The following is a 25,512-nucleotide window of genomic DNA, read 5'->3' as shown; positions in this document are numbered from 1 at the left end:
TGATAAATGGTTTTTTATATATCTGAAACTCTACCTGTGGAAGATGAAACAAAATGAAACAAAGAATAGGATAACATTGTAAGGGTATAGATTTAGCACAGTGAGCATGCTTTGTACATTATAGAAGGCAATTTTGATATATTTATTAGTTTAAGTATTATGTAAAAAAGATTATCCTAATAATATTTGATATTCAGGGTATGTAATGACCATCAAAAGCTGTGAGAGCCTCAGTGATTAAGAAGATAGTGTCATATCCAGTATCTTCCACTTACCAAGCAGGAGAAAAGGATTAGAATATTTTAGAGAAACTCTTATCAACAGGATTTGCAAATGATTTTCTCTTTCTGTCCAATTGCATGTAGTCCAAGTAAGGCTACAGCACTCTAGGTATTTTTTAAAGTCGACCCATTTTGCAGCTGACTTTATTTCTTTCTGGATTAAAAATAGATGGCAGAGGTATGGAGGCACACTCTTCCATGACTGAAGTGACAAGTTAACATGGAGATTAGTAATAATAATAATAATAATTGCTAATAATTACCAAATACTTTCTTTATATAGTTTGTAGGATTATTAGTCTCATTTACTAATGAGTGAATTGAAGTTGAGAGAGGATATGTAACTTGCCCAAAGACACAGAGCTCATTAGTGGGGCTGGCATAACTCAAGGGTGTCTGAATTTAGCTGCCATGTTTTTCTACCTTCCAAGAGAAAAACTTAAGCAAGAATTATGAAGATTTAATTTAATGGCTCAATCCCTTGAGCATATTTCTGTCTCTCTTATCCTCATTTTGCCATTGCTTCTGTACTTCCTTTGCTTTGAAAAACTTCATGGAAGTAGGTACTCTAGTGATTCTAATACATCTGTTCATTTTTTTGAGTGTGTTGAAACTTTTAGGCATGAATAAATGTGGTGACAACTTGACATCTGTTAATACTGACAGGTCATGAGATAACACCAGGAAGCACTAGAAACATAAGGTGTTATGGGATATTTGGCTCCTCTCAAGCTATTTTTACATATTTTAAAGTCTAAGGTCTTTAGTTGTGTCCTGATTTTGTTTATCCTCAGAATTATCTACACACTTAAGGATGCTTTAATGTGAGAAAAGTCTCTAATCTGAGTAAACGTGGCCTGGAGAGAAGTCTATGTAGGCACTGTGGTTCCCTGGGTCAACGCTGTTTACACCCGTGCCCTCCAGGAGCAGCTGAGATTCTTTTACCATCCCCAGATCGATACCCCAGTAGGGCTGCCATAGCAAAGTACCGCAAACTGAATGGCTTACAAAGAACAGAAATTTATTTTTCACAGTCTGGAAGCCAGAAGTCTGAAATCAAACTGTCGGCAAGGCTGTGCTCCTTCCAAAAAGCCTCTAGGGAATGATCCTTCCCTGTCTCTTCCAGCTTCTGGTAGGGCTAGGTACTCCTTGGCTTGTAGAAGCATTACTCTGCCTCCATCTTGCCATGAGGTTTCTCTCTATAGCTGCCTCTTCACATTGTCTTTGCTCTTTTTATAAGGATACACAGTCATATTGGATTAAGGGCCTACCTTAATTCGATATAACCTCATCTCAACTCGGTTATATCTATAGAGATTCTATTTCTTTTTCTTTTCTTTCTTTTTTTTTTTTTAAAGATTTGTTTACTTGACAGAGGGAGTGAGATCAAAAGTAGGCAGAACAGAGGCAGGGAGAGGAGGGGAAGCAGGCTCCCTGCTGAGCAGAGAGCCCAAAGCGGGGCTCTATCCCAGGACCCTGAGATCATGACCTGAGCCGAAGGCAGAGGCTTAACCCACTGAGCCACCCAGGTGCCCCTAGAGATCCTATTTCCAAATAGGATAGTATTCATAGGTATTGGGGGTTAGGACTTCAAAGTGTCTTTTTAAGAGACACAATTCAACCTACTACGCCAAATCCGGTATTTGTGACACTGCTGGGGTCTCACCTACCAAGGCCAATCTCCCAGAGAAGCCCAGAAATGGGGGATGGGGGGCTCATTCTACTAAAAATAGGTTTGTCTCCTAGTAGTTGGAATGATTGCTCTTTCACCAGCTCCTTCACAGAATGGTCGTATTTTCATGATGATGTGAATTTTCTGATATTTGAAGGGTCCCCAAGCTGATGTTATTTCAACTAGTGCAGCGTGATGTGACAACAGTAGTGCTACAATGCAATGCAAATATCAACAACCACGAAATCAATAGACGGAGCAGATGCTGTGACTCAACTAGCTGTGACAATCAGCAAATGATTGATGTGAGAAGCACAGCTTTCGGCAGCAGCTGCTTCACTGAGAATTGGTTTTAGTGAATCACCACCGCAGCTGCCATTTTTCTCTGAGCCAGATAAATCCTGACGTGAATAAGCTGCTGTTATTGGAGATGTAAATGCAGCCAGTAATAAATGCCACTGGCCTAAGTCTGAGATATGTAGTCACTTGCAAATTCAAAGAAGGGGGGATGATTTTGGCATTAAATATGTTTTTGTGGAATTTTGGCTCTTTATTTTTGATCCTGTCTGTAACCCTGCATTGAATTTAATGTCTTAACGTGAAGCTTCTCTGCATCAGTTCAAGTGAAGCATATGTAAATAAGCTAATTCTTCTAAAAAGCAAATATATTTAATATGAGGAATTGAGTGGGCCTAGTAAGCAATACTGGGGGAAAAATGTAAATCCTTATAAAAAGTATTAAGATTTTCCTTTGTTCTAAATTTGTACTTCAATGACATCAACAGTGTCTTAAGTTCAGCTGTGAGTGTGGGACTACAGTATGAGTGGTAGTTGTGACGCGCAGTCTACACAGCCTAACGCAGTGGCCAGCTCCAAATAGCTCTCCAGTTCTAGACACACCAAAAATTAGAAAAGCAAAGTTTTTTCTTAGTTGACCCATATACCTAGATTAAAGAAAACTCTTTAAAATGACAACGACAACAAGCAACAACAATGTCAGAAAGAAACAAGACTAGGCTGCATCCCTTAGCAAGGATAGATAGGAAACCGGAAATGAGCATTACAGCTTCCGTCTCTTTACTGACTGAGTATGAAGTCTTGACTTGGTTGCTTTGCTTTTTAGAGACTGTTTTTACAGTTGGTGCTTACAAGTAACTCTTGAAAGACCCTTCAAGAATGGATTTATCTCAAAATGCTATTTCAGGTTTTTTCTTTTCTTAATACTATTCTAAAATCTGAGACTGACATTCTATATCTTATTCAGTTAGAAACATCTCTAAATCTGCAGCAAATTAAATAGTTAGCAAAGATAAATGCCTTTTGAATAATGTTCCTCTGTAGATTTCTCTTTTATGTGTGTTTTTCCTAGGCTATAGGAAAGAGAAATAGCTATAACTGAGAATATCAGGTCAAATAGATGCAAGGAGACCTTTAGCCCAAGAACTAACAGAATCAAATCACATAGGAATTTACACAGTTAGATTTGAAAGGAAATGGAGGTCAGGAAGAGAAAAAAAGAGTTGGCTGTAACGTCAGTTTTGTTAGTGAAAAAAAAAAAGTGCATTTGAAATTTTCTCAGACCTTTTCTGGTCCTATGTTGGTAATTGGTTATTTATTTAAAATTTTTTTTAAAACATTTATTTATTTGAGAGCGAGCGAGCAAGGGAGCATGTGCACAGGTGGGGAGGGGCGGAGGGATAGAGTCTTCAAGCAGACTCCCTGCTGAGCGCTGACCACTAGCCAAGGCTTGATCCCAAGACCCATGAGATCATTACCTGACCTGAAACCAAGATTCAGATGCCTAACTGACACCCACCCAGGTGCCCTGGCTGGTAATTGGTTATTTAGAAGCAATTTGGCTTTAGATGCAGCTGAGTTTGTATTCCCTTCCCCCCACAATAAAGAAACGGCCTATGATCTTGTGCTAGTCACTTAACCTTCTAAAGTACAGTTTCTCCTTGGGTACAAGGAACATCTAATAATGACTATCATTTATTAAGCACTTACTACGTGGTAGGCATTCTACTGAGTACTTTTCAGACATTGTCTCACTTAACATTCATAACCTATTCTGTGAGGCAGAAGTTTTCTTTCCACATTATAAATAACAGAAAGTTGGGCCAAAGTTATCCAAGTTATAGCTATTAAGTTCTAGAGACCATCTGGCTTCAAAGCCCATGTGTGTAGCATTATACTGTCTTTAGTATTAGACTCTTTCCCAGCGTTAGCCTTCTCTGGCCAAACCTTTTGGACTGTCTGACTTCCTTTGCCTAGTGTTCCTGCCTTTGACACCATCTCTCAACATGGCTCAGGAAGGGTTACGTTGCAGAAGCCCTTAAAGCTCCCACAGGCTATCTGAGCAAATATGGAAAACGAAGTCCAAAGGCTTTACTGTTTTGTCACAAGTCATTGTGTCTGTTTCATAAAAGCATCTTGTCTTACCCAAAAGAGCACTAAATAGTAACAGTAACAATAACGACAAAAATAATAAATGTATTTATAGAGAATAATATATTGTAATATTTTTATATTTAATAATATATATCATTTAAAATTGAGAATCCATTTATTGTGCTCCTCTTCCACTTCATACCCATTACTCTATAAGTCCCTGAAATCACTTTCTGGTAGATATGGATATGGAAGGATGGAAACACTTTTTTTTTTTTTAAATATTGGTTAATTTGTCTTTATTTTTTAATTTAAATTCAATTCATTAACATATAGTGTATTATTGGTTTCAGAGGTACAGGCCTATGATTATTAGTCTTATATAATACCCAGTGCTCATTACATCATGTGTCCTCCTTCATGTCCATCACCCAGTGTTGTCCTGAACTGTCCTCAAGGATATTGTTGTGCTTCTGAAAAAACCGAGCTGGCTCCTCTGAGCAGGTCACTGATCTCATCAAGGTGAGGATGGAGCATCTGGTATTAAAGTGCAATGCTAATACAATGTCCTACAAAAACCACTTTGAAAACATAATGTGGCATATTTTCCACGTATTTACTTTTTGGGGCTCGTGTGGGTTGAATGAATCAAGTTCCACTGCTGTTCATGCGACAGTATGTCTTAGTGTCAGGCAGACTGGGTTCCCATCTTGACACCCCTTGGTGCTGGTTCTATTATAACCACAGGCTCTGTCAGGTATCCAGTAGTATTAGTATCTACTTTTGAGAGCTTTTGTAAGGATTCAGTGTGGGAATGTCCAGTGTGAGATATCTGGAAAATCATGAACACTCAGCCCTTGTTAGCTCCCATGTTGGTATATTCACGTTCCTATATAACATCGTTTTCATTGGCTTTCTTTGCGAACATAAACGCCAGATCTAAATATGCTAGTGTGAATGTAAGAGTGTTGGGGTTAGTCTCAGAATTTTAACTCTTTTTTTTATTAACACTGAAATTACTGTATTAACTGTGATGCTGGACAGTGTTCTCTTTAGTCACAGATATACCTATTAAAATGTTGTAAATCATTTAGAGCACATCTGAGGCTTATGAGATGATTTCCTGGTGTTTGAGGGTTATGATATAAGCAAGAAAGTACTATAGGCTAAGAAATTTAATATTGTTGGAAAAATTTAAAATATAGGGTGCCTGGGTGTCTCAGTTGCTTAAGCAACTGCCTTTGGCTCAGGTCATGATCCTGGAGTCCCAGAATCGAGTCTCACATCAGGGGGGCTCCCTTCTCTGCAGGGAGTCTGCTTCTCCTTCTGACCTACCCCACCCCCCATGCTCTCTCTCATTCTCTCTCAGATGAATAAATATAATGTTAAAAAAATTTAAAATATAACTTCCTTTATTGGAGCTTGGCAAGCAAACATTTAAAAATAGTAAGTAGTTTATAATAAATGTGTAACTGGTGCTTTAGTAATGTGGTTTTCCGATGACACATGATAAGGAGGTCGAGAAAGGGGCTTTCCTGAGTGACCAGAGTGGCTTTCAGTTTATATGTTCAATGCCAGGAATTTTAGAACCACACAAGCCACACCTGAGGAGATGGGCAGGACAGATGGGAGTGAAGCATGACAGTTTTGCATGTTGTATGCTAAATACCATGACACACAATCCTCCTTCCTGCCCCTGCCCCTGATACACATATACCTTCTTCCTTTATATCAGCTCAAGATTAGAATAAAGCTCTTTTTTTGCCACAAGCTACCTTGATGGTGTACGGTAACTTTTGTTCAGGTATTCTGCAACCATTTATAAAGGAGAGGTTATTTTGGGGCAAGCCTTTCTACCCTGATTTACTTAAATGAATAAATAGTAATGTCTGGTCATTATTTAAAAAAAAAAAGGCGGGGTGTAATCCCACAATTTGAGCCAGTATTAAGAACTTTAAAAAGATTATGAATCTCAAGTATAAAGCTAGGAACAATAAGGACAACCCCCCCCCACACACACACACAGTTTAAAGACCATGGATAATGCAGTCACTATGTGAAGAGGAAAAGATTACTAACAGATTTCTCTTCAAAGGAAAGGAGGGGAATATCAATTCCTCATACAAAGTGAATTAGTATGATTGGTTTCAATAAAAATATAATGGTAAAGAATCCTGGAATTTTGATGTCCTTGGGTAACTACGATGCACATTCTGCAGCTTAAAGCTAGGGAGAAAATAATCTTAAGAAAAAGCTAATATAGTTATTGTCATCAGTCTGAAGTGGATAGTGGTAACCAGTGGAATGGAGAACAGAAATCTTTGGTCTGATGGCTCCCTAAAAAATATCCTCTGGGGGCGCCTGGGTGGCTCAGTGGATTAAGACGCTGCCTTCGGCTCAGGTCATGGTCTCAGGGTCCTGGGATCGAGTCTCGCATCTGCCTCAGCATCTCTGCTGAGTGGAGAGCCTGCTTCCCCCTCTCTCTCTGCCTGACTCTCTGCCTACTTGTGATCTTTCCCTCTGTAAAAAAAGAAATACTTTTCAGACATTAAAAAAAAAAAAAATCCTCTGGTGGCAGAGGCCAGGTGGGGAGGATAAGCTATCTAAGAGCATGGCACACAAGGCTGCCTGAATATTCTGGAACGCTGGTGATCTTCCAGTAATAGAAATGCATCTGGCAAGTGAAACAGATTCCCAGACTCTTACATTGTCACAGCTGACTTGCCTGTTGTCAACCTTGTATTAACTTCAAAGCAAAAATTTAGATCCACTGTGAATTAAATTTAGATCCAGATCTACTGTGTCTTTGAATGTAACTTAGTAAAAGTTGGGGAGGCTTTTGTTTCATTTTGTCATTTCCAGATATTAGCCTTGTAGAAAAGATGAGAACAGTAACAAAACACTGCTGCTTCCACTTCCCTTTGCTCCTCTCTTCTTGTTCCTTCCTCTACCGTGAGAATAAGGAAAAGAGAAAATGGTGTAAGTACCTGTTGCTTGTTTTTTTTTTTTTTTCTGTCTTGTCCTTCTGGACATTTAAATGGAAACGAAAGCATGATTGAGGCTTGGCTTGTTCAGAACCCTCATTAATGCTTTATTTCAAAAAAATGTTTGCTTTAATTTTTCATGAGAACTTTAAACAGATTTAAGAACTATAAGCTGTATCAAATCCCTTTTAAATTTGTTTGTCTTCTTGGATTAAGGTTAATTCTGTTCTTCAGATTTCAAATCACTACCCTTCTCTTATTAAGATAAGAATAAACATTTTTATTCATTTATTTATTTATTTTTGACCTTTGCTGATTACTGATTCTTCTTCCTGCCTTCTGGGAGAACACCTATTAAGTTTCTGACACACTGATCTCTCTGAGCCTGACATTCTATCAATTCTCATTTTTTCAACTATATTCTATACAAAATTGCTGAAGTTTCCATTTTAAGTTTTCTCCTCTTGCCCGAGTCCATAGTTACATGACTTACTATCCATGTCCCCTGGGCTCTGTTGGGACCATTTAAATGTCACCAGCTCTCCTCCTTATCAGTTATTTTATTAGTGGTTCCACTCTCCTAGTTCCCCAAACATAAAACCTTGGAATTGTTTCAGCTCACGGCTTCCCTTCATTCACTAGAGCTATCACCATGTTCTATAGAGTTTTCCATTTGGAAGTGTTTTTTAGATTCATCTGTATCAGATAAGAGATGTTTGCCAGTTGTCACAAAGAGCCAAAATAGCTGGATTAAACATGATGCAAATGTAGTTTTGTACGGTGGACAGCTCAGGTCAATGGTACAGGGGAGGAATAGTGGCATAGCCCTGCTAAGAATGCAGGCTCCTTCCATCCTCTGTCATTCTCAAAGTCTTGATTGTCCTTGTCTGCTTGATGGGTGATGGCTCAGCACAACAGGCACAGACGGGTGTTCAACAAGGGGACAAGAGGAGGCAGAGGCCACATTCTCCTTTTTTTAAAGGAAATAACCTAAAAATGAAATACATTACTTCTGCTCATAACCCATCTTCAAATGGCAAAATCCAGGGCCTTATTTAGCAGTGTGGGAGGTCTGGTTCTATCGTCTTTAGCCACGTGCCCAGGTAAACTTCCTGTTTCTACAGAAAACAAGGAGAAGAACTTGGGGAGCCAACTAGCAGCAGCTGCTACACTTTCCTTACTATAATTTTATTGTCTTTACCCTTTGGTGTGCCTTTATTGCCCATTGCCAAGATTATTGCTAGAAGACTTTTAGCTGGATTTACTGATCGCTCTATCAAGCCACCCATTCTTTCTTTGAAAGAGCCACTCCCCCACCCCTTGTTTAACCTCCTGCTCTTAACCTTTAAAGCTCTTTATTATCTGGTCGTAGTCTACCTGTTTCTACCTTTTTTTCAAAGTTCATTCATTCATTGATTCATTTATATATTTAGTAAGTATGTGTTGAGTGCCTGCTCTGTGTCAGACATGGAGTCATTTATTTTCCTAAACTAGGGCTGTGGATGGAAACATCTTCATGAATGCACGTACTTGCTAATGTCACGATGATTCATTTCTTTGAAGCTTGTTTTCACCATTGTCATGCTTGAGAGGTTAAATACATTTTAAGAACAGCCTTTTGAAACTAGGTCTTGCAGTTGAAGTAGTTAATTTGCTTTTAGGAATCAGATGATGTTCACTTGACCTATTTCAACTTTCAGGTTTTTATGCATTTTAGAACTACGATTTGCTTTAAAAAATGAAAATAGAAGAATATTTATTGAAGCAACTCTAACTAGATTTAGTAGCTTGCTGAAATTGTACAATTGCTCAAATGCAAGCATGAACTAAGGATTACTTCATGTGTTACAGTTGTCCAGCTGCTTCTTTGTTCCCAAACGCCTTAACCTCGTCCTCAGTCCTTCAGACTGAGGTGTGAAGGTATATATCACAGAACACACCTGGTTTGGACTTTGTCCTCCAGATTACATTTGCTTCTTTTTCTATAATCCTGGTAATGTAGAGACAGACATTTATTTAATACAAGTAATCTGACATTATATTTATATTTAGTTCTTTATTCTTTCAGAGAAGATACTGGAGCAGGTCCAGGTCCAGGCAAGGTATGTGAAGCTGAGTTGCACAAATACAGGTCAAATCTTTATTTAAATGTTTGATTTTTTTTTATCATAGAGTTTTTATTTATTATATATATATATTTTTATATTTTATTTATTTGTCAGAGAGAGTATAATCAGGGGGAGCGGCAGGCAGAGGGAGAACCAGGCTCCCCGCTGAGCAAGGAGCCTGATCTGGGACTCAGTCCCAGGACCCTGGGATCATGACCTGAGCGGAACACAGTCTCTTAACCGACGGAGCCACCCAGGCGTCCCTCATCACAGAGTTTTCAAACTAATTTTGATTTTTTTAAAAAAATGCACTAACTATTATCTTGATTTCTGAGGATTACAGGACCTCCTAAAATCTTGTGTTTGAGATGCTCCAGATCCTTCTTTATGTAAATTAATTGTATGTCGACATGGCTGGCTGCTTGAGTCATCAAAACTTGCAAGTTAGAGAATATATATATCAAAGAGAAAATAAATACTCATTATTTTACCAAACACTAGGAGCAAAAATTATCTTAAATGCTAATGGATCGTCATAGTTTAAGTATTTACATTTACAACTGAGATCAGATCAGGATTCACAGGGAAGCCTCTCCTTAAAAAAAGACAGGGGCATTAAATGGGAAGATGAACAAGTGCTCAGACTGAGTAATTTTAGCTGCTTCTTTACATTCTGTCTTGAAATGGCTGCTCTCTTTCCATCTCCAGCCTGGTAGCCTCATCTCTAATGGCAGTGTGGTTATGTCCTATTCAGACTACATCTTTTGGAGGAGGAGGAGGAGGAGGAGAGGAGGAAGAGGAGAGAGTGGGTAGAGCCTGGGAGCTGCTTTAACCAGAGCAGTTCTGCGTGGATCTGTCTTACGTATTGGCCATCTGCTAAAGAGTTCATTTGGGGAAAAAAAATAGTTTGAAAACCACTGGACTAGATGATTTACAATTCTGAGTGTACATGGTTCTGATATGATGGATTTCTGCTGACCTACCCACACCTTGATCTGCTCCTCTTGTCAAGCCTGCAACAAATACCCTTTGGGGAGACTGCTGCCTTCTCGCCTTGAGCATCTCCTAGCCTTTGTATATAACACTATGTTTTCTCTAGATTTAATAGCAGTTCTAAGAGAGATAGTAGAGAGAATTAGACCTTGTGCAGTAGCAATGTCTTACAGATTCTGCATCTTATACTGAAGTTCAGGAAGAACATAGTAGAATAGCCAGTTATATTTTTATTTCATTTTAAATTTCTGTCAATGTATCTAGTATATGTAATAATTTATAATATAACATATAACTTACATTAGTCTATTAGTAGAGTGATACTTTTAATTTATAAAAATAAATATTCATAAATAGGAGATGCGTTACTCAAACAATTTTGTTGTTGTTATTAAGGGCATGCCACTGTTCTTGAAATCTTTTCAGAAATTACTGCTCTTTTGTTAGTAAAATTGTTGATAGTTGATAACTGAGGACAAGTAAAGACTCTCCCAGTCTCTTAATCTTTAATTTTGATCTGTGTGAGTTATCAAAGTCCGTCCTGTAACTATACTTGGATATAACATAAACTGCAAAGAGGTAGAGAGGGAAAAGTAACTATGTCAACATACTATTTTTTTTTTTGTTTGTTTCTTGGTTCTATTACAATGGGCAGGAATAGTGGAAATTCACAAGATGAAAACACTAATATGGTAAAGGTGTACAAAAGGGATTTTTTAAAACATGCATTTGAAAGACACAAATAACAATGTTTAGTTTTATCAAACTTACTTTAAATTGAGTTCCTGTTTGCAGTTTCTACTAGATCTTTGCCAAGAGCTGTATGCAGATGTTTGAGAAAATTAGAACTACAAAGTTTTTGTAAATTTGTTTTTAGGGGTGAATATTTATATTATAGTACATAAATTTTGAAGCTTATACATTTTTATTTTATTTCTACTTCCCCCATGATCATGTTTTCATTTATTTTTCTCTTCCTCTTCTCAGTTCCCTATATTTGGCCTGAACAAATTAGACTCAACTGGAGGGAAATAGTCCCAGATACAGAGTGAGAGGAACAGTGCAAACCATATGGGAAGCTGCATACAGGAACAAGTTAAAAGATACCCATTTTGGATTTTAAAATTCTTTCACAGTGATAAAGTATGCATCCAGGCAGCTCCGAGTTTGAAAAATACCTCATGCACCTTGACATTCAACAGATATTTATTTTATTCCTCCTACCATGTACAAAATGTTGTGCAAGAGGAATGAGTCACAGCCGATGTCCTCAAAAGGCTTTAAAAATTGTGTGAGGTGGAGATGGGAAAGCAGTAATCAGAAATTTGTAAGTTCAATAATGGAGATACACCAGAGTGTTTCAGAGCACAGGGGAGAAAGCATACTAGCTCAAAGGGCATAGAAGTCTTCTGGGATGGGGTGCCCAAGTTAACCCTGAATGGGAGAATGTGTGCTAGCCAGGGGATAGGGTGGGGATCACGGGCAAAGGACCTCAGTCACAAGGGCAGTATAAATAAGGCAAAGAGGTGCCATAAATTGGGTATGACCTCAGAGCTTTAGGATTAATGCAGGTTGAGTATGGGTGAAAATGAAGGAGAGGTGGATTGGGGTCAGCTCCTGGAGGGCACCATACATTCTGTGAAAGGGCTTGGATTTGATCCTGTAGGTGATGAGAAGGCTGTGAAGGATTAATTAGAGAATGGCCATGAGCACATTTACTTTGAAATAATTCCATCTGACATCTGAGTAAAGAATGGATTTGCAGGAAGCAAGAATGCATAAGAGAAGAGTCATTTAGGATGTCATTGCAATAGTCCAAGAAGAGTAAATGGCAGGCTGGCCGGGGGTAGTAGGAATGTGGTGGAGGGAATTTGCAAAGTGCCCTCTTGCTTTCAATGGCTAATATGAATACAGATAGTTCATTCTCCTATTATTTTTCATCCTTCTTGTGTCAGGTGCTCAACCCTGGGATACAGGGCCCATTTTGTGAACAGAAATTATATGTGCATTGTTTACATTGTTTTTAGGAGCAAGATTGTTGAATTCCTTTCACATGGTCCCCATTTGGGTAGTGGAATATTGGTACAATGCCTCAGGGCACTTAAGAAAGATTTTAAAAATTTTCTACAATCCTATTCCAAAAGTATAATAAGTTTCTACAGTTTCCCAAAGGTGTAGCCATGCCAAATATTTTTTTACATATTTTTTGTGCCTGTAAGTATTTGTTGTAATGGACAGTCACTTTTAGATGATGACCTTCTCAAGTTGACATTAATCCCTAACAGCACTGATGCAGTAATTATCCACTGCATTTTGTAGCTGGCAATTCTAGGTACTAACACCTGTTATTTGAGATGAAGGCCTTTTGACTGTTAACAGAAAATTTTATTGTAGAATTGGAGGTGTTGCTTTTCTTAAGAAACTCAAGTCATGGTGTTTACCAGTTGTAACTCAATAAAAACAAAATGATTAGAATTTGTTAATGTAAGGGCACCTGCATTAATGTAGGGGCTCAGTTGTTTAAGTGTCTACTGTCAGCTCAGGTCATGATCCCAGGATCCTGGGATGGATCCCTACGTCAGTCTCCTAGCTTGGTTGGGAGTCTCCTTCTCTCTCTGTCCCTTCCCTGATCATGCTTGCTTGCTCTCTGTCTCTCTCTCTTTCTCAAATAAATAAAATCTTTTTAAAAAATACATAAAATTTGTTAATATAACTGAATTTGTTTCTTTTCTGGTACTTAATAGTTTTTTTTAAATTAATTTACAGGAAAGAAAGTTTATCAGAGTTTCTTCCTAAACCTTTTAGAGATAACAGCATATTTGAATCAGAGACTTGTAAGTATCCTTTTCTTCTTTATTTAGAAAATTAGATATTGATTTTGTGGAAGAATTGGCTCCTTCAAGAATACTCTTGACAGGATATGGCTAAGCAATCTGAGTTGGCATGCAAAATTTGAGTGAGAGTAAAACACACAGAAAATCACCTCTCAAAACCCAAAACAAAGAAATCAAAACTGCTGTTAGAAAACCATCAAATCTATCTATAGCTTGTGAACGTTTGACTTATTTTTTGGCAATTTCTCTTTCTTGATGTCACTGTCATTACTTTTTTCCCCTTTGTGAAAATATCTGTGTGTCTGCATATTTTAGGTAGTCTGTAACATCAATGAGAAGGAAGAGGAAAAGGGTAGGGTGTGAACACAGGAAAGGGAAGAATTTGTATTCTGTAAAAAGTTACATGGCTTTGGGGCACCTGGGGGGCTCAGTCATTAAGTGGCTGCCTTTGGTTCAGGTCACGATCCCAGAGTCCTGGGATGGAGGCCCATATTGAGCTCCCAGCTCGGCGGGAAGCCTGCTTCTCCCTCTCCCGCTCCTCCTGCTTGTGTTCCCTCTCTCGCTGTCTCTCTCTCTCTCTGTCAAATAAATAAATAAAATTAAAAAGAAAAAAAGTTACTTGGCTTTGGACGACTTTGTATTTTCCAGTCACACTTTCAGGGAAATTTTGTACAAAATCAGACCTACGTCTCCTAATAGCTAAGGTTCAGTCACTTTGATCATATTTTTGAAGTGTCTGTTACTCTGCTAGAAGCCAAACTGGCCGACTCAGGAACAGGGAACTGGGGACACCCTTCCTGCTTCAATTTAGCAAGAGACCAAGACAAGCATATCTTTTCACAAGCAGGTATTTTATCAGATAAACTGAGAAGACTCAATGAGAAGAAGAAGAAAAATCTTTGTCTTAAAAGCATATCTGTAGCAACAGCATTTAATATTTTGTTCCCTGAAAGACATTTGACATCTCATGTAGTCCTCTTCTAGCACTAAGACAAATAATCGTCATACTGAGTTGAAGAGCACAGAGTCTAGGGCCCGTTTAGTAAACACAGACAATGAAGCAGTCAGTAGCTAAGGTCTGGAGCTGAGAGGTTCTTCACTGGTGGTAAGAGATTAGCATACTTCTGGGCTTCTCAACTGTAAATATTTGTGTTGACTAGAGTTGATGACTACCTTAGATCATTTTATGATTCTAGGACATCCTTGAAACTTTGTTGCTTAGTAGTTAATAGTCATTTTATCTTGGGTAATCTATGCTTATTATACTGACTTTAACATGTGTGTAGTAGCTAATAAAACCAACCAGCAGGAACAGAGACCTATTTCTAGCTTGCTACATCATATAAGATCTCAACAAATTTTTTTAATTAGAAGGTGTACTGAAATCTTAATTACACATGCTGTCACAATATAGGTGGTTTCCTAGCTACGTGACATTAATTTTTAGTTCCAATGCATCCATATTTGAATCTTGTGTGTTTGAGCAAGTTACCTGAATTCTCTAATGCTTCAATTTATCAGTATAATGAAACTAAAAATGCTTATTTTATAGGCTTGCATGGGGATTAAGTAAAATGATAAAACAATATAATATAAATAATAATACTGAAATAAACTACTACAATCATAATTTCCTATCTTTATTATATTGTTTCATAGACTTTGAGGGTTTGCCCACAAAATGATTTCATTTGTCCGAGTATATAAACTATTTATAAAATCACTGTAAGAATTGTGAGAATGGAGATTTCTGGCCACATTCCCAGATATTTTTAACAAGTATCTCAGATAATGCACATGAAATTGACCTACAGGCCACCCTTTGAGAAACACAAATTTTCTCTTAAAAATAAGCCTCAGAGTAGTTGATTTATCAAATCACAAGTGAACTTTGTGCAAAATATATATTCTTAGGGCTCCATCTTGGAGATTCCAATTTGGCAGATCTGGAGCAAGGCTTTGCAACTTTTCAATAACTTGCCATGCCGATTTTTATATTTGCAAACCATTGCTCTACAGTCTCACCATATTCTAACTTTTGATTGATAAAGCTTATAGTTGTGCTTACCATACGTAGATGAGGAGATATCATTATGGGTCAATGCTTCAACTAGTCCAGTTCAAGTTCCAGGAGTGAAGGGATGAGCGTGGATGTCTGCATTTGCGTACATGAACAAGGCTGACAGTTTTCTTTACCTTGGTTGTGTAGCTGCTTTAAGTAAATCAAGTCAAGCCCATAAATTGTGGAACCCCTGAATGAGAAAGAACTGTTGGAGACCACCTAGTTTGAACCTGTGTTTCATGGGAAGAGGACAGTGGGGCTCCGAGGTCTACCGAAGGCCAGAGGACAAGACCGAACTGACACTTGGATTTCTGTTCCCAGCTCGGTTCCATTTCCACTGCAGTGGGTTGACTTTGATTCTGTCATTTCAATGAGGTGCAGCCTGTGAAACCAGCTACTGTTGTGCTGGCTGTCGGCTTCCCGGCAGGCATAGAAAGTGCTGTGTGAGTCAGCTTTCCTACTTAACTGTTCAGCTCTCTGAAAGTGACAGCTTCTTCCTTTCTATCTCCAGTTCTCTCTCTCGAATAACAAAGAGGCAGGAAGGCCACTGAAGGACTGAAGGTACTCCCCAGGAGAGGCAGCCTGTTCCAGCAGTGGCACCATCTTCTCAGTTGCCTTCCTGATCCTTTATCTTAGCCAGAGTCATCTGCTTTTTCTCTCTTTATCTCTAGATGGCAGAGCCATCATTGCTTTTGTCTGTAATTTTACTCTTGCATCATTTTCTCTTAGCATTCTTTACATCATCTTACTTGCCCTCATTTGGACACCATTTAGCTCTGGCGTGCCATTAAGTTCAACAAATACTAAATACTACTGTGTTCCGAGAACAGTCTTGGGTACCTGAAATGCAAAATGAAGCTAGCATGGTCCTGGTTTCAGAAGAGTTTTCAGTATCATGGGGGAGGGAATCAATATAACAAATCTGCAGGAGTGTTTGAGTGTTACAGAAGCCAAGGATACCATGTCAGGAGAGTCAAAGAACTTTTGGGAAAGGAAGTGACATCAGTCTTTTTTGAGTGAAAAAATCATAACCCATAAGATAAATGTGCAACATTTTGCAACCACCTGAAGAGAATATTCCTAAGGCTTAATGAAGAGAGCTAATGCCGTCAGAGATGAATAAGGTGGGTGTTGGCATGATGGTGAGAAAGGGACACTGCAACGTGTAGCAGGAGACCTGGGTCTTCTGCTCACACTACCAATATCAACCTATGTGACTTGCGTCAATCCAGTAAGACTTCTCTGGCCCCACTTGAGTGCTCATTGAATTCATTCAAATAATGAAATTCAAGGTATAGGCTGTCCTCCATTTTTGAGATACAGTCAGGTGGAAGGAAAGTGTCTCCCAGATGAAGTGCTATCTGAGCCAAAGCCTCAGTTTTGAGCCTACCTCAGTACCTCAGTTTTGAGGTATTGAATGAGTGAAGAGAAGCTTTGGAAGGAGAATGCTCCCGCCAGGTGGAACTGCGTCCAGTCCCGAGTGGGGAGCAGATTCTTTCAGCTGCTCACCACAGGGGAGGAGAACCAAAAGACAAGGCTTATATATAAGCAGAATGTAGATCATTGTTAGTCGTGCTAATGAACTTGGTTACTTTTTCTTGGCTTAAGGGCAATAGTCGAAGAGCTAAGATAGTAAGATTCGCGTGGCTAGCATAAAGAGTGGAAGAGGAAAAGAAAACTGAGGCAGGATGAAGGAGATACTCCAGTCTGAAGTTGTTGGTGACCTTAACTAGGTTAGGAAAAGTGAGCAGAGAAGTTGGTCCATCAACTAAATAGCTATTTGAGAATAGAGTTTATATGACTTGATGGTCATAGAGGTGAGGGAAAAGGATGCCTGCTGGGCTTCTGGCCTGTGCAACTGGGTAAATTTTAGTCTGTTCATGGAGAAAGAAGCCCAGGGGGAGGAACCGGCTTCAAAAGGAATTTGGGAATCTCTAACATGAGGGGATGAAACCAGCCGATCTGTCCTGGGGCTCCTCATACTAACTGGCCTTCCACATGCTGAGAATATCACACACGTTGTCACACCTAGTCTTCTCAGCTGTGGGAGGTAGTATTCTGTGCTCAAAAGATGTGAAAGCTGAGGCTCAGAGAGCTTAATGCCTTGTATAAGGTCCCTTAGCTAATAAGTAGTGGAGCCAAAAGTTCAGACCGAGCTAAACCAGGTGCATTTCATTCTAAAGCACGCGCACCTTCTATTTTATCGCTCCCCTTTCCCTTTGAGCCTGATATGTGTAATTCTGTGAAAATAGGTCACTTGTAGAACACAAATAACTTTAGACTTTATGTATTGTTAAATTGAAGGCATAAACTCTGCCTTCTAACCGGTCATTATCTCTCACCTGGAATACTGCAGTTGTCTCCAAACTCCTCTCTTGAATCCACTCTTCTTTTCAATCTGTGCCGAAGTGATCTTTTTAAAGTTCAATTTTGATCATCGCGCTATTGCTTAAAAGATGTCAATGACTTTCCATTGCTTTTACGATAGAACAAATCCTTAACATGCCCCAGTGATGTGTAGCCCCTGTTAACTGACCCACTTCATCTTGTGCCATTTTCTACCTTCTTCTCTGTACTTAGGCCATACTGGCCTTCCCTCAGCTTCTGAAGTGTGCTATGCTCTTCTCTGCATGAAATACTTGTCTTCTGTCTCTGTATCAACCAGCCAGTGCCTTTTCTTCATATCTTGTCAACGAATCAGGTTCTGATACACTCACAAAACAATTTTTTCACCTAAGACCGCAATTTGTATTTATACATATTATTTGGTATATTATTTAGAATTGAAAAAAGAACATTTTTTATATTCCCATAAAATAAACTAATTTCAGTTATATATAACATTGTTTGTGTTTTTCTTTTTTTTAAGATTTTATTTATTTGACAGAGAGAGGTCACAAGAAGACAGAGAGGCAGGCAGAGAGAGAGGGAGAAACAGGCCCCCTGCTGAGTAGAGAGCCCAATGTGGGGCTCAATCCCAGGACCCTGAGATCATGACCTGAGCCGAAGGCAGAGGCTTAACCCACTGCACCACTCAGGCACCCAACATTGTTTTTTAATATCTTGTTGATATAGTATTTCCCCTGGTATTGCATTATAATTGTTTTTCCCTTTCTGAAGTCAATTTTCTTTTGCACGATAGATGAAGCTAATTCCAACAGCATAGTGGTAATTACTGAATTGACATTTTTTGGATTAAACCAATTAAACCAAAGCAATTAAGACTTGGAAATGGCAGCTATAAAAGAACAATATGTCATCATTCAGTGTACCAATGAAGAATGGAAATGTGTTATAATTAGTTTGTAAATGTCACATCTTTATTGGACTTGCTAATTAAACGAGACTTTTCCATCCCAGCCTTGCTGAAAATAATTTGGAATTTTCAGGAGTGATATTTTATTTTTTTCCACTCAAGATTGATTCTCTGCCATGTGATGATCATAGTCTAACAAATAAGGCTTGGATTAGGCCTAGTGAAGAATGCCACTAATGTGTGAGCCCTTGGCCCTCAAGTGGTGGTGGACTGTCAGTGCTCAAAATAGGCTACCGAGACTCAGGACTGAACAAATGATTGGGCTGGACGGGGATGGAATCTAGCATAAGATATTTTTGCAACGTATTCTACAGATACATTGCTGAGACACCCCCCCCAAATTGTCTATGAACATTGACTATGATTATCTAGCATTTCAATCTCGAAGAGCCAACTGAAGTGATTAGATTACATGAGCACCCAACAAAGTTCTTTAGCTTGAATAGCTTGTAATACTACATGGAAGAAGGGACAAATTAAAGGCAGGTGGAAGAAGGCTTATATATTAGAGATTAAAGTTCCAGTTGTTACAGGAAATAGGTTTTTGGCCACTAGGACAACAGTTTATGATATAGTCCAGCATTTACCAACATGGGGATCCTGGTCCTCTAGGATTCTACAGAATTATTAGAGGGGTCCACAAGCCATCTATGCCTCTGTGTCTAAATAAATACTGTTGTAGGGGAGCTTGGGTGGCTCAGTAGGTTAAGCCTCTGCCTTCAGTTCAGGTCATGATCTCAGGGTCGTGGTATTGAGCCCCACATCGGGCTCTCTGCTAGGTGGGGAGCCTGCTTCCTCCTCTCTCTCTGCCTGTCTCTCTGCTTACTTGTGATCTGTCAAATAAATAAAATCTTTAAAAAACATACTATTGTATATCATATATATTACCATTTCCAAATATATATAGGTTATTGTTATAAAAATGAGAATTTGTATTTCATAGAATCTTTTCATCTGTTATGTATTTTCTCAGTCAGATATCTAAAAAATGTGGTTCTGCAATCCTGAGACATCATTTTGCATTAAATCTCAATGAACAAGTTATATCTGTCATACTATGGGGTATACCAACTGTTTTTTTCTCCACACCTAGTATTTCTGAGAATCTTCAGATTCTAGGACTCCATCCTGAGAGTGCTATCTTCACTTTTCTCATCTGATGCTCTGGTTTCTCTGCTCACCACTTTCTACTGTTTCCCACAACTTTTTTGATGCTGCTACCAAACTCTCTAGTTGAAATCAGACTAGGATTGTCCTCAGGATCCTCTCTTTGTTGCCCAAAGCAAAGGTATCATTAGGATGGTTGCGGTGTATAGTAAAGTTCACCCAAGACTGGAGGATAATATGAGAGAATTATAGAGCAGAGATGGGAAACTTAGCATTAGGTATTCAACATCATTACTACTAGAATCAGTTCATTATGCACATTCATGGGAGATCCCTACTGGTTGGCTCTGTCCTTAGTGTCTAGCCTTGTTTCAGGTTTCTGCTCTCCTTCTACCGGCAGTTGCCTCCCTGGGCTCTAGAATCCCTCTCTCTGTACATAAAGAAATCACTACATGTTGTGATTTTATATCCTAGAAGTTATTATGTCATTCAGACCCTAGCATATACAACTTTAAAATTACAATAAGTAACTGTTATTGTCTGAATATTATCCTTCCCAGGTAGAATTATCATTTAATGACCCTCTACCCCAACAATCTACTCCCAAGCAAGAGGGCTTTCTAATCGAAAGGGTAAATGATTAGTTTCACAAAGTCTCAGAAGAACATAGATTGACTTCTAAGCACAGCACAGAGTCGGGATATGGAGATGTCTTTCCCTAAGAGATTTTGCAATCAGAAACCTTCCCTTAAGCACATGAAGGCATAACCTTCATGGAATGGGGTAGCAAAAGGTCTACCTTCTTCTCCTACATGCACCTAAAGGCTTGGTCTTTTCCTGTTGCAAATTACATCCACCATGTCCATAGGTGATCTGATGTTAAAAAGATGGTTTTGTCCTTGAAAAAATTAGAAATCATAATTATTGTGGAATAAATACAAGCCCAGATGTCCAGTGACATGATGTCTAGACTTGATTCTGAAATTAATGAGATCTCTGTCATACCAGCAATTTGGTCTCCTTTTTCTCATCTTTGAAATCAGGATTGCTTTCTTGTTAATTTAATTTTTGTTTATTATTTACTGATGACTAAACTCCTTCTGACTCCAAAATTCTCAGGTATCTCCAAGTTACTTATGGAATGTCTATTGTTTTGCTTTTCTCTGGACTGTCTTCAGTAGCTTTGAGTAGCTTGGCTTTGCATCAACTCTATGAAATTGTAAAATAGAGGACACATGTGTGGCTCAGTCAGTTAAGCATGGCTTAGTAAGTTAAGGGTTTACCTTTGGCTCAGGTCATGATCCCAGGAACCTAGGATCTCTCTCTCTCTCTCTCTCTTTCTCTCTCTCTCAGACACAAATAAGTAAATACAATCTTTTTTAAAAAAAGAAACTGAAAAATAGAGAAAAAAACTAGATTGCTGTGGTCAAGGTCAGAATAAACATTTGAACGCCTTGTGCAAAATGTTACATCTCGATTTTTAAAATTAGCCTATTGAAATATTTCTATATATCCTTAAAAGCAGGAAACACACTTATTAATTTTCACCCAGCTACTGAACTTCACAGGTCATTAAAAATGTGTTATGAAAAATTAGTCACTTGTCCCCAGTTATAGATGGTGATAGAATTAGGAGTTGAATCATATGTTTCCATTACTACACTTAACGTTAAAAATAAGAGTTAACACTAAGATAATTTAAAGGAAGAGACTGTGTCAGGGTGCAGATAATATTTTAAAAATGCAATTTTAAAGAGACCAAAAATTCTATTTACATTTATAATTATTACTATGTGTATGAGAAACAAAGATGAGACTATTTCAATATATGTTCCCCAGATAAATCTTGAGGCAAATTACAGAAAGTATCAAAAGAAAAGGAAGATCCTTAAACTCCAAAGAGTTTACTATATGCATTAACTAGAGGCAAAATGCCCACTCAACTTGATGTTTATGGGAAAAAAAATACTCAATGAAAATATTGTTATGACTGGGCTAGCTTAAATTAAAAACACATCAAAGAAACATGATGTTTTCAGACTACAGAAAGCCTTCTGATATAGAATTTACTAAGAAACAGGTTTTGAATTTTAATTTTGGCAATTAATATTTTAAAATGTGAAGACTATGTAACTTAACAGAAGACAGGCAGTTCTGCTTTCCTTCCATGCCTCATGGATGATTTGCTGGGGAAAGTCACATACATAGGTAGGTATAAAAAAGACTCATGAACATCTGCATTGTTTTCATTATTTCCTAATGGGGCTTCTGAAAATGCCAGAATGTTCCTCTCTCCATACAATGTGATGTATGATTATTATGTGCATGATTATTGTCACCATCCTGCAGTCCCCAATATGCAAGACTTCCTGGTTTTCAGAAACCTTACTACTCTGAGGGTGGAGTATGTAGCTTAGTCATCTCTTCGGAGACTGAAAGACCCAGGGACAGTCTCCTGGTGACACAAGAGTGACTTGAATAAGAACATTCCTCATTCAAATGAAACAAGAGCTATTGTGTACATACTGATTAGTTTTTCTTTAAGCTCATACTTTTTAGTGCAAGTAAAATATATTTTTAGTTTTTATCCATTTAGCTCAAAAAATTCCAAGTTTTGAAGTTGTTGCAATAAATGTACCTAGCCCATAGGCCTTGAAAGTGAAACAAATTGGTTTATAAATCCTTATAATTACAATATGCTTTAATGACTACTTTCCTGTTTAGTTTCTGGCTGCTTTTGATGAGTGATTGGGAAGTTTAGGTGGATTTAGGCAGATTTGTGTGATGGTAAGAGGAGTGAAAGAGGAGACAGCTAAAAGCAACTTAAAACTCAAAAGATCTAGGTTCTCCTGCCTGCACTGCGAATGGAAGGATTTAGTCATTGAGGAGAGATAACAAGACAGGATTAGGGTAAACTGAGGCTCAAAGAGGTTGAGGAATCTGCCTGATGGTGTGTAATTGGTCTTGCTAAAAACATAGATGCAACTTCAGCCTCCCTGCCCCAACCTTAAACTTGGGCAGAAGATAAAATGCTAATAATTCAGAATAGTCTTCCCCCCACTTTCCCAAATAACACTTCTTTTCTATTAACTAATTTGCAGAAGTGCCGCCATTAACAATTTGATTCTTTGGTCTAAGACTTTGGGGTTTTTCTTGTAGGGAACCACACAGCATATTTCTGTGAATGAATTAAGCAAATTTTTCCAAGAGTTGGTCTGAATAGGATAAAGAGGAAGAGGACATTGGAAGGTCTACAGTGGGGTCAGGAGAAGAGGAGAAAACTGATGAAGGAAGACTGTGAAGGGTGCAAAGCTGTTGGTCTGGGAGAGTCTGCAATTGACTAAAGGCAGTGCTGCCTGTTGTAATGAAATTGTGCTCTAAATGTGTTTTAATGTAATCATGTAATGTTTGTTTCCCTTACTTCACTGCCTTCATAGATTCATTCACAGTATTTATCCTCTTACAAACAGCTGTTGAAGCAATTCAAAAGATTGCTTCTGATTTTTTTATTCAGAATATGCACATTTATAAATGATGCTCTCCAAATATTAGTTGAATTAAGCGAAATCTTCTTCAACCTTAGCTTTTTCTTAGTCCATTGTTTTTTACAATCTCTTTGAAAGATCCAAAGATATCTTGGTCAATATTGTCCAGAGTGTTCTGGCTCCTCAGGCTGACTTTCCAGATAAACAAGCTTTGGTGAGCAGTTGTTTTTGCTATCTTCAGTGTATCCATGTTTCCATGCTTCCTTCCTCCTCTGCTTCCCCTGCTAGTGAAGATCTTTAGAAGTGTCTATAGTTACACTACTTTTCAGATTATTACAAATGAACTAGCTTTTTAGTATTTTCTTTGGTTATTTTAATGATGGATTTGGGAGAATTTTTCTATACTGAAATTCTTCAGCATCCTTAATCAAATATCAAAGGATAACAATGAGAAATCTGATGTGAAATTGGGGTGCAAAAGGTCTACCTTCTTTTGAACCTTCCAAGAGAGATATTTTTTGGTCTTCTTCTTTCCAGAATTTAATGTGCCTTGGGTGACTCAGTCAGTTAAGTGTCTGCCTTTGGCTCCAGTCATGATCCCAGCATCCTGGGATGGAGTCCTACATTGGGCTCTTTGCTCATCAGGGTGTCTGCTTCTTCCCTGCGTCTGCCCCTCCCCACTGCTTGTGTTTCTCTCTCTGTCAAATAAATAAAATCTTTAAAAAAGATAAAAAGAAATATGATGTGAAATGGATCAGAGTGTTCGGTTGACTTACAACATCCTTCTTGATTCAGAAATATTGCCAGGCCTAGAGTATAAATGTACTAATGCTTGAAATGCCAAAGACTGCTTTCAGGTTTGATAACATAAGCTTCCTATCTGCTCAGACAGGATTTACAAATGATGTGGATTGCAAAGTCAGATCGATGTGAGGTTCATTTGGAAAGCACTCATTGAACAACTACTATCCACTGTCCACACGTAGAATGTATTTTTCTTTCCTGCCAGGAGTTATGGTCTTCTAGGGGTAAAACAAATCATCCACACAGAATGCATCGTGAAAAATATATTAAACTTTATATATATATATATATATATATAAACTTAAATATATTAAACTTATTTAGAGATGGACTTTAAGGTTGACTATTAGAGTGAATGGTGAAAAAGCCCAGGGGTTGACTAATACAGCCAAGACCATCAGTATATGTCCTAATAGAGCAGGTCTGGAAAAATCTAGTGATTTAATTTTTAATCTGCTACAAGAAAATTTGCAATAACCTTGGAGATTGGATGAATAGATCTCTAAGGTTGTGCATATGCATTGATATACTTTGCTAAAACAACCATTCTTTGGGGTCATACATGCTGTTAGACCTTGCAGCCCAATAACTTATAAATAACCTCGATTCCAGTTCAGTCATTCTCAGATTTGTGTGACAGCATGAATCTCCCTGGGTGCTTACAATGCACGTGGTATCAAACACACTGAGTTGGAGGTTCTAGTCTGTATTGTTAACTGACTACCCAGGTGAGCCTGATGCGCAGGTAAATTTGGGAATCTCTAGTTCATCTGGCATAAGATTAATTTTCGTTAAATAGGCTTTTTACCCACCCTTGCCCCCTCTCTTTCTCTATTTTTCTCCCTCTCCCCCATCAAGACTTACAAAAATAAATAAATCTTAGAAAGAGCTAATTTGCTTTAAATTTACTTTTAATCTCCAGGCTGGCATAAGTGAGATACAGTTCTCCAAGAGACCTATTTTTTGGTCATCTTCTTTCAACAATTTAATCAAGCGTTAAGGTGAAAATCTGATTCTTCTCTGTGAAGTGGCTCATAAGACAGAAGAGGAATTAATTTACACTGCCTGGTGTTAGGATGCATTATGATTATGTTGGCAAAGCTATAAAAAGAAAGTATCCAAAGCTTATTAAAAAATTCCATGGAGGTCCCTGTTAGAGCAGATGGGTGAAGCAGAGTGCCTGATCATTTAGCAGCTACTGAGCTAAAGGATCTTTGAGCCAAGGTGTATATAGCTGGGGCAGCTTGACGAAGGTCACCAAATCATAGTTACAGCTTTCAAGGGGAAAGTTCAGAATTTTATGGTAAAATGCACACTTGTCTTACTGTACAAAAATGACTAAACAGGGGCGCCTGGGTGGCTCAGTGGGTTAAAAGCCTCTGCCTTCGGCTCGGGTCATAATCCCAGGGTCCTGGGATCGAGCCCCACATCGAGCTCTCTGCTCTTCCGGGAGCCTGCTTCCCCCTCTCTGCCTA

At 38.4% G+C, this 25,512-nt stretch overlaps 1 protein-coding gene across 3 annotated transcripts in view; it reads left to right on the top strand.

Moving 5' to 3' along the window:
* The window catches only part of PKIB (cAMP-dependent protein kinase inhibitor beta), a 104,060-nt gene that overhangs the window by 49,666 nt on the left and 28,882 nt on the right, over positions 1–25,512 (top strand). The window contains exons 2-3 of one of the 3 annotated variants that reach the window (XM_044249660.1): positions 9,397–9,430; positions 13,196–13,263. The exons of 1 other annotated variant lie outside the window; for it this stretch is intronic. The gene's annotated coding sequence lies outside the window, so the exon portion shown is untranslated. The remainder of the gene's footprint in view (positions 1–9,396; positions 9,431–13,195; positions 13,264–25,512) is intronic. One more of the 3 variants, XM_044249667.1, reaches the window with a different exon arrangement.

Source organism: Neovison vison, chromosome 1, assembly GCF_020171115.1.
Source record: "Neovison vison isolate M4711 chromosome 1, ASM_NN_V1, whole genome shotgun sequence".
Taxonomy (NCBI): domain Eukaryota; kingdom Metazoa; phylum Chordata; class Mammalia; order Carnivora; family Mustelidae; genus Neogale; species Neogale vison.
Note: the sequence above shows the minus strand (reverse complement) of the source record. Positions and strands in the feature narration are given on the sequence as shown.